Source organism: Anthonomus grandis, chromosome 5 (genome assembly GCF_022605725.1).
Source record: "Anthonomus grandis grandis chromosome 5, icAntGran1.3, whole genome shotgun sequence".
NCBI lineage: Eukaryota > Metazoa > Arthropoda > Insecta > Coleoptera > Curculionidae > Anthonomus > Anthonomus grandis.
In genome coordinates, this window is record NC_065550.1 from 27,345,707 (window position 1) to 27,356,149 (window position 10,443).

The 10,443-nt window shown below is 36.4% G+C and overlaps 1 long non-coding RNA gene across 1 annotated transcript; it reads left to right on the top strand.

The window, feature by feature from the left end:
• The first annotated feature begins 1,338 nt into the window (after positions 1-1,338).
• On the top strand, positions 1,339-9,654 carry LOC126736279 (uncharacterized). Its single transcript, XR_007660648.1, has 2 exons — positions 1,339-2,100; positions 9,362-9,654. It is a non-coding gene; the product is annotated as an uncharacterized LOC126736279 (long non-coding RNA).
• Positions 9,655-10,443: the final 789 nt, after the last annotated feature.

A 10,443-nucleotide genomic window follows, 5' to 3' on the forward strand; every position in this document is an offset into this window, starting at 1 on the left:
TGGACGGGAGACAGTGGGTTATTGGCTCAACATTTGTCCAGCAGGACGTTTTTGTAAAGGTTTTGTCTGTAAACAAACAGTACAGCGACTTATATAGCGAGCAACATCTTGTTTCATTTGAGGCCAATAGAATCGTTGTGCTAGGCGGGCTGTTGTTTTGAATACTCCCAAATGCCCACAGATCGGAGTGTCATCATGAGCTTTTATAAGTTCAAACCTTTTTTTCTTTGGAACAACAAGAAGCCAATTTTCCTTTACATTGGTAAGATCTGGGTAATTAAATTTAGCCCTTTTATATAATTTATTATTGCCATACCACCACAGAGGAAATTTGGAAGGAGTATAGGTGATTTTCTTAATCATACCTTGATACCACTTGTCTTCAATATCTGAAGGAGAAAAAGCCACAACGGAATCAAAAAGGTTGTTAACAATCTGCACAGGTTCGACTATGGGGACCGATCTAGAAAGAGTGTCAGGGACTACATTTTCTTTACCCTTATGATGAATTATGTTGAAATCATATTGTTGCAACCTAACGGCCCAACGAGCGATTCGACCTACCGGGTCTTTAATTGAATTTAACCACTTAAGGCTATAGTGGTCGGTAATGACAGTGAATTTAGTGCCTTCTATATATGGCCGCAATTTCTCTATAACAAACAACACTGCCAAACACTCCTTTTCAGTTGTTGTGTACTTTCGTTCATTTTTGGTCAGGGAGCGGGAGAGATAGCAAATGACGCGTTCTTCATGGGCATCGTCGAGTTGGGATAAGACAGCACCTAGACCAAAATCAGAGGGATCACACTGCACCGTAAATGGTTTTTCAAAATCAGGGCAGGAGAGAACTGGGGCTTTAACTAGATGTTCCTTAATATTTCGAAAAGCCAAATCACAGTCTTTGCTCCAAAAGCACTTAACATTTTTTTGGGTCAGAGCATTAGAGGTGCGACTAAGGAGGAAAAATTAGGTATAAATCTCCTATACCAAGAAGCAAGACCAATGATTCGTCTTACTTCAGTGACCGACTTCGGGGCAGGGATGTTCAAAATGGCCTCCACTCTTTCAGGATAAACATGTAAACCAGATGAATTCACAACATAACCGAGGTATCTTAGTTCTGATTTACAAAAATTGCTTTTCCTATGTTCAGAGTTAAACCAGCTTTAGTCAATCTACTGATGATTTCTCGCAAAATGCGCATGTGCTCGTCAAACGTAGGGGTAAATATAATCACGTCGTCAAGATAGATAAAGACAAACTGCTCAAACTCAACTCCAACGATACGATCGATTAGACGCTGTCAAACTGCAGGAGCATTAGTCAGTCTGTTTGGAAAACACATTCCAAACAAGTTAAACCCCAAATAAAATTGTGCCGCCACTGTGTTTTAGACAAAGAAATCTTTTGCGTATGTTCGTCCCTCTTTAACACAATCAGACCGCCAAATTCCCGAAATCGGGGCAAATTAGATGCGGCGCGGACAAGTACGTAACGATTTACTACAGCCCCCGTTCCCCGTCGCGACAGTCACATTTCACACTCGCTTAAAGACACATCGCTCTTGTTTCTAGCTCAAATTTTCCTCTCGCCACAAATTGTCGAGTGACAATTATTTGCTCTAATTGCAGAAAAATTGCAATTTATATATTTTATTTGCTCTTAATCGTTAAGATAACGATTTTTATATTAAACCTATATATTTTTATGCGAAGTGTGCTCAATTTAAGTAACATTTTGTGTTCACAAATAACTGTATGATAGTTATTTTTGGCTCGGTAATTAAACCCATTGATAACATAAAACGACGTAAGACGTTGTCTCGTTACTTGTGTCTGATGTTGATGGCTGCTGCTCGTGGTACCTGTGCATTGATACTTACCTGTTCTGGGTTCCGATGGTGAGAAAACCATACAAGGTAACCTTTTAAGTTTATTGTACTGTATGGCTGACCAATCTACTCAGATTTCATAAAGTTACGTGTAATTAATGTAAAGTACCTACAAAACAAAAACATTCAGTGTAGTGCTTTCCTGATTTAAACCTAGAGTACTGGTGGATTAGTGTCTCAATAGGTGTTATAGAAATAAAGAGACAGTTTTTCAATCGCTCTCCTTATATTTAAATTAAATTGAATTATAACTTGATACCAAATTCATGTAAAAAAAGGGTATCAAATTTTGCTGGTATTTTTGATAATTTGTTTTGTTCTATATTAATAATTTTACTGTTGTTATTTTAGTTAAGAAAAGCATGAATGGATGAGCGCATGACTTAAATTTAAGATTATTTGTTTTTGTTGAAATACACCCCAGTTTTCTTATTTTAACACTGACTGGGTGACTACAAAGATATTTATTTTATAACAAATAAATATTCTCACAAATGTAATTATTTGGTGTTTTATTTGCTAGTTGCAGTCGAGCCTAAATAAAGGTAAAGTAGCTCAGGGTTTTGGTTAAAGTATATCCGAATAAAATTAGACTGATCCGGTTGCCTCTGGTAAAAAAGTTCTTCTATTTGTACATTCAAAATAGAACCCCTACGGTAGTAGTGGCGGAGCAGATACGAAAATTTGATTTGTCCACTCTATTGTATGGTCCTTCGAGCCGGATCATCGGTTTAATTAAAATCCTTATTTTCCTTTGCACAAATATTAAAAAATATACTTTTTATATTCTCATTTTTTAAAGCACACACTACTTTGTGTCTCTATCTCTCTCCTAACACACTTTGTGACTCGCTCAACTCGCTCTATTGATCTCATAAGAAAATAATACACACACTCTCATTATTGATTGTGACTGCAACTAGTAAATTAATTTAATTTATTTTACACTGTTATTTATTTATGTACTGCTCGCTCCTCACCTATTTAATTATTTATTTGCCGTCGCTTCTTGTTAAGGTTTAAAGCGCTCGCTCACTAATGTTTATTATAAAAACCATATTCGCTCATTCAAATTTGTGTAAATTGTTACATATTTCTCAATATTTGTTATAAATTCTCATTCTCAAAATGGATTTTAAACAATTAAAAAATAAGCGCAAATATATTAAAGGAATGATTACTCGCATCGGAACTTGGGTAACAGATCACATGGAAACAGAAACAAATGTGCAAAATATTCAAGTTAGGCATGTTAAATTACAAAAATTATTTGACGATTATGATGAAATTCAGCTCTCTATTCAGGCACAAATTGATGAGACAAACATTGACTCAGAAGATAGTGACGTCACAGAAACTTTGGTTTATGATCTGCTCGCACAATTACAGGGGGCTATTAGTAAGTTAACGAAAACTACACACACACCTCCACCCTTAAGTTCTAATCCACCCCCTAACCCTCACTCTAACTCTAACGAAAGTCAAATTTCAACTAATATGAGACTGCCTGAAATTAAAATTCAACCATTTAGTGGAGAGTTTTCTGAGTGGACAGGTTTCTTACAATTATTTACCACATTGATTACTGAAAATAAATCAATTTCAGATGTACAACGTTTGTTATACTTACGTAGTTTTTTGCGCGGTGAACCTTTAGAAATTATAAAAAGCTTACCCTCAACAAATGAAAGTTTTCAAATTGCAATTGACTTACTCAAAAAAAGGTATGAAAATAAATTGACCGTAGTCAACACTCTTTTTGCTTCCTTATTTGAGGGCTCGCCTTTCTCAAAAGGCACAGCGGAAACACTCAGAAAATTTGTCACTGATTTAAGAAAAAATTTAGAGTTACTGAATAGCTTAAAATATGAGTTTTCAGACTTATGGGAACTTTTGTTAATTTATTTACTACAAAAACGTTTAGATTTTCCAACGTTAAAGGCTTATGAACTTGAAAGAAATTTGGAAGAATTGCCAAGCATTAATTCATTTTTAGAATTTTTAGATAAAAGGGCTACCATCTTGGAAAATTTAAACTCTGTAAGCTTCAATAACAAACCTGACAAAAAAGCCTTAAATAAAGTTGGGTTGCATGTACAAAATTTTGCAAACTCATCAAATTCTCTAAACCCTAACAACAAACAAGTCTTAACTTCATGCATTTTTTGTAATCACACTTCACACAAAATTTATCAATGTGATAAATTTAAACAGTTGGGTTTAAATGAAAAAAGACAATTTGTTAGTAGTAAAAACATTTGTTTTAATTGTCTAGGTACTAAACATTCTAGAAATGAGTGTCCTTCAGGTGGATGTCGGGCTTGCTCTGGTCGACACCACACTCTTCTTCACGATCCTACCTACCGATCTTTTGGTGGAAATGCACCATCTTCTCAAACAAACAATTATTCTCGAAATGGAGAAAATCGCACTGCTCATTCCAATCAACGGCAATCCTCTTTCTCGCAACAAAATAGAAATCAATGTCAAACTACTTATCAAAGAAATTCTCAGGCTCAAAATACATCTCACAAAAATATCTCTCAAACTTCAGCTCTTACCTCAGAAAGAAACCTTCCAAATGACGTTCAAGAAAATATGTCGCAACCCCCTTTAATTGAAAATCAATCCTTGCTCACAAACAGTTTGACCTTGTCAACCTTCTCTTCCACACCCTCTCTAGTACTCCTAGCAACTGCTGTGGTTACTATATATGACAAATATGGAGTCCCTACAAAGGCTAGAATTTTGTTAGATTCAGCAAGTCAAAACTCGTTTGTAACTGAAAATTTAGTCCAACGCCTTAACTATGTCCCTTACAATCAACCCTTAAGAATAAGTGGTATTTCCAAAGGCTCACTTGAATGTAACAAAATGGTGAATATTATGATTCATTCAAATGTCTATGAAAACCAAAGTTTTTCGTTATCTTGTGCTGTTCTTCCTGTGATAACCTGTAAACTCCCTCAAATACCAATTAATAAAGAAAAGTTAAAAATTCCCCACCACTTTAGACTAAGCGACCCCAACTACGACTCCCCCTCTGAAATAGATATGCTCATTGGCGCAGATTTATATTATAATCTGTATACCAACGATACATATCATTTAGGAAAGAATCTTCCAGTGTTAATAAATACCTACCTGGGCTGGGTTATTGCAGGACATGCTCCTATTTTGTATGGTCAACATACAATGTCAAAGTCCCTCGTAAATTGTGCCTCTGTTCATACAGCAACTATGGAAAGTGTTTCTATGCTCACCTTTGAAACTCCCTCTCTGGATTCCATCATGGAAAAATTTTGGAAAATAGAAGAACTCCCCCAAAAAGTACACCATTCAGAAGATGATATTCTTACTGAGGAAATATTCGTGTCAACTACCAAGGTGTTACCAAGCGGTAGATATCAAGTAAATCTCCCCTTAAAAGTCCCAGCTGAGAATCTAGGTGATTCATTTTTTATTGCTCAGAAAAGATTTGAAAACCTTGAAAAAAAGTTTAAACATGACCCCGAATATTTTTGTAAATATCAAGATTTCATTCATGAATACCTAACCTTAGGTCATGCAAAAATTGTCCCTCTTTCACTGAGTGACAAGAATGTAGTTAAATATTTTTTCCCCCATCATGCTGTTTTAAATCACCATAGCACGACCACTAAATTCAGGGTGGTTTTTGATGGTTCGTGTAAGTCCTCTTCAAACTTGTCGATAAATGACATAATGCACAAAGGCTATCAGGTACAACCTGAGTTATTTGATATTATATGTCGCTTCAGGACATATAAATATGTACTCACATGCGATATTGAGAAAATGTATCGCCAAATACAAATCAATCCTAGTCAAACATCCCTACAAAATATTCTGTGGCGAGATGACCAAAACTCCCCCTTGAATTGTATCGAGCTGCTGACGGTCACCTACGGCACAAATTGTGCACCCTTTCTGGCTACTAGAGTTTTACTTGAGATAGCTACTCAAAATAAAGAAATGTATCCTCTTGCGTCATATGCTCTTCTACACCAATTTTATGTAGACGATGGATTATCCGGAGTAGATAAATTTAATGATTTAAAATTACTTTATAATCAACTGACTACTCTTCTAAAATCTCATGGATTTTTATTGCATAAATGGTGCTCCAACTCTCAAGAATTTTTATCATCAATTGCACAAGGAAAACCCAAAGAATATGACTTAAACTTTGGTGACACTCCTAACAAAGTATTGGGACTTATATGGAATCCTATCCACGATTTGTTAGGTATTGCACTTCCCTGCACGCAATTAGTTGGTCCATTTTCAAAGAGAAAAATTTTATCCATTATCGCACAATGTTACGATCCCTTGGGATTATTATCTCCCGTAATCGTAATTGGAAAACTGATCATCCAAAAACTTTGGATGTCTCAATTAGATTGGGATACAGAGATCACGGAAAAGCCTCTTATTGAGGAATGGACTAATCTAATCTCAAATCTGAACACTCTTGCCAATTTAAAAATTCCTAGATGGTTGTTCTCTAATAAAATCATAAAAAGAATAGAATTCCATGGATTTGCTGATGCCAGTACAAAGGCATATGCGGCATGTGTTTATGTTCGAACGATAGTAGAAGATACCACAGTTCATACCTCATTAATCTCCTCAAAATCTCGAGTATGTCCTCTTAAGGTGGTATCTCTCCCCAGGCTCGAATTATGTGCTATGCTCTTGTTGTCACAATTAGTGGTCAAACTTGTTAAAATTTTCGAACAACGCATTACTCCTGAAATAGTACATTTGTGGTCTGACTCCCAAATAGCTTTATGCTGGATAAAATCTCATCCGAGTAATTGGACCACATTTGTAGCTAATAGGGTGTCTCAAATCCAGGAGATGACATCAAGTTTCTGTTGGCATCACATAAGATCAGCCGATAATCCGGCGGATCTCCCTTCTCGAGGTGTTTTGCCACAAGATATTATCGACTGTGATTTATGGTGGCATGGCCCTAAATTTCTGAAAACCCCTATTATTGATTTTGACAACCTATATGAATTCTCTATACCCAATAATATCCCAGAAGCAAAAAAGACTTCTCATTTAAACGTTGAAAATATCAACCCTCATGTTTTCTCTAATCTTTTTTCTCATTTCTCACGGTTTGAACGTTTGCATCGTTCTGTTGCATACATTTTAAGGTTCATCCATAACTCATCAAAACCAGCTCTAAAGGTTACTGGCATTTTGTCAGTTCCAGAACTCCAAAACTCTCTCAAATTAATTGTGAAAATCTTACAAGAACAACATTTTCCAAATGAACGAAAGGCTCTTTTAAACAAGCAGTTAATTAAAGATAAACATATTTTAGTCCTCAATCCATTTATAGACAGGGATGGAATAATTCGTGTTGGTGGAAGATTAAGCAACGCGAATGTTGATTTCGATCAAAAACACCCGATGTTACTGCCATCACATAACACTGTAGTGTCCATGATGTTACATCAGGAACACATAAGACTCGGACATGCTGGTCCACAAACTGTCCTGTCTAACTTCAGATTAAGATTCTGGCCTCTCAATGGGCTCAGGGAAACAAAACGTCTCATCAGAAAATGTGTAAAATGTTTTCGTTTCAGAGCATCCCCAGCCCAACAAATAATGTCTGACTTACCTGAGTCCCGAGTCACTGTATCTCGACCTTTTAATAAGGTAGGAGTGGATTATGGAGGTCCCTTCTTAATTAAATCCTCAAATCTTCGAAAGGCTCCTCTTAGTAAGTCTTACATCGCAATATTTGTATGTATGGCTACTAAATCTGTACATATAGAGTTAGTGACAGATGTTTCAACTGAAGGATTCATTTCGTCTCTTAAACGTTTCATTGCACGTAGGGGAAATCCTGCACAGATATTTAGCGATAATGCTACAAACTTTTTGGGTGCAAGTAACCAAATAAAGGAAATATTTGACTTTTTCAAAAATTCTGATAATTCAAGTAAACTTGAAACTTTCACCTCTACACAAGGGATTGAGTTTAAATTTATACCACCAAGAAGTCCACATTGGGGTGGCATTTGGGAAAGTGCCATAAAAAGCGTAAAGTATCACATAAAAAGGTTAATTGGTGAATCCCGTATGACTTACGAACAATTTTCTACAATACTCTGTGAGATTGAAGCCATACTCAATTCGAGACCCTTGAGTGCTCTGTCCAACGACCCTAACGATTTGACACCGCTCACTCCCGGACACTTCTTGATAGGCACTAGTCTCTCATCAATTCCTGAAAAAGATATAACAGCTATCCCCGAAAACCGACTGAAGTACTGGCAACGCTGTTCCCAAATTAAACAGTGCTTTTGGAAAAGGTGGACTGTAGACTATTTTAATCGGCTTCAGACTCGACCAAAATGGTTGAAACCCTTGCCCAATCTTCAAGTCAATGATCTTGTTTTGATAAAAGAGGATGACACACCCCCACTTAAATGGCCTTTAGGTCGTAGTATAGAAACGATGCCTGGTAAGGATGGCAAAGTTCGTGTCGTTAAATTAAGGACTCAGCACGGAGTCTATACACGTTCGATTGCTAAGGTGTGTCCTCTCCCAAATTCTGACTCTGAGGAATCTGATCTTCCTGGATTCAACGATGCAACAACTTGTATTGTTGACCCTTAAGTATTTCTTCTTTCCTTTTGTGCTGGCGGGCAGTATGTTTGGAAAACACATTCCAAACAAGTTAAACCCCAAATAAAATTGTGCCGCCACTGTGTTTTAGACAAAGAAATCTTTTGCGTATGTTCGTCCCTCTTTAACACAATCAGACCGCCAAATTCCCGAAATCGGGGCAAATTAGATGCGGCGCGGACAAGTACGTAACGATTTACTACAGCCCCCGTTCCCCGTCGCGACAGTCACATTTCACACTCGCTTAAAGACACATCGCTCTTGTTTCTAGCTCAAATTTTCCTCTCGCCACAAATTGTCGAGTGACAATTATTTGCTCTAATTGCAGAAAAATTGCAATTTATATATTTTATTTGCTCTTAATCGTTAAGATAACGATTTTTATATTAAACCTATATATTTTTATGCGAAGTGTGCTCAATTTAAGTAACATTTTGTGTTCACAAATAACTGTATGATAGTTATTTTTGGCTCGGTAATTAAACCCATTGATAACATAAAACGACGTAAGACGTTGTCTCGTTACTTGTGTCTGATGTTGATGGCTGCTGCTCGTGGTACCTGTGCATTGATACTTACCTGTTCTGGGTTCCGATGGTGAGAAAACCATACAAGGTAACCTTTTAAGTTTATTGTACTGTATGGCTGACCAATCTACTCAGATTTCATAAAGTTACGTGTAATTAATGTAAAGTACCTACAAAACAAAAACATTCAGTGTAGTGCTTTCCTGATTTAAACCTAGAGTACTGGTGGATTAGTGTCTCAATAGGTGTTATAGAAATAAAGAGACAGTTTTTCAATCGCTCTCCTTATATTTAAATTAAATTGAATTATAACTTGATACCAAATTCATGTAAAAAAAGGGTATCAAATTTTGCTGGTATTTTTGATAATTTGTTTTGTTCTATATTAATAATTTTACTGTTGTTATTTTAGTTAAGAAAAGCATGAATGGATGAGCGCATGACTTAAATTTAAGATTATTTGTTTTTGTTGAAATACACCCCAGTTTTCTTATTTTAACACTGACTGGGTGACTACAAAGATATTTATTTTATAACAAATAAATATTCTCACAAATGTAATTATTTGGTGTTTTATTTGCTAGTTGCAGTCGAGCCTAAATAAAGGTAAAGTAGCTCAGGGTTTTGGTTAAAGTATATCCGAATAAAATTAGACTGATCCGGTTGCCTCTGGTAAAAAAGTTCTTCTATTTGTACATTCAAAATAGAACCCCTACGGTAGTAGTGGCGGAGCAGATACGAAAATTTGATTTGTCCACTCTACAGTCCAAATGGCATTTAAACTGAAATAGACCACGGGAGGGAACAGTAAAAGCAGTAAACGGTCGAGAATCTTTAGCAATAGGAATTTGCCAATAAGCTGACTTTATATTTAATGTGCTAAGGTATCGAGCATCACGTAATTTATCCAAAGTCGCGGAGACATAAGGAATTGGATAAGCATCTGGAACAGTAACCTTGTTTAGAGCACGGTAGTCCATGCAAAAGCGCCAACCACCAGATTTCTTTCGAATCATCACGATTGGTGATGACCAGGGTAAATCAGATGGATCAATGATGTCATCTGCCAGCATTTTTTTAAATTCCTTATTGACTTCTGTCTGTAAGGCGCGTGAAAGCGGGTAATACCTTTGTTTGATGTACCTCGCTGATGAGACTATCAAGAGCATTGCGTTGTTCGTTGCTAAGATTATCCAAGCTTTGGATTGCTGAAATACCAGGCATGCTAACTGACCCATCTTTGACCAAAAATCTATGCCGAGGATCAGAGAGTGCGAAAGAGAAGGAACAACAAGCATTTCAGGAGTGAAATATGGTCCTGGAGTTGGACAGGAAGGTAAACGCTACCAA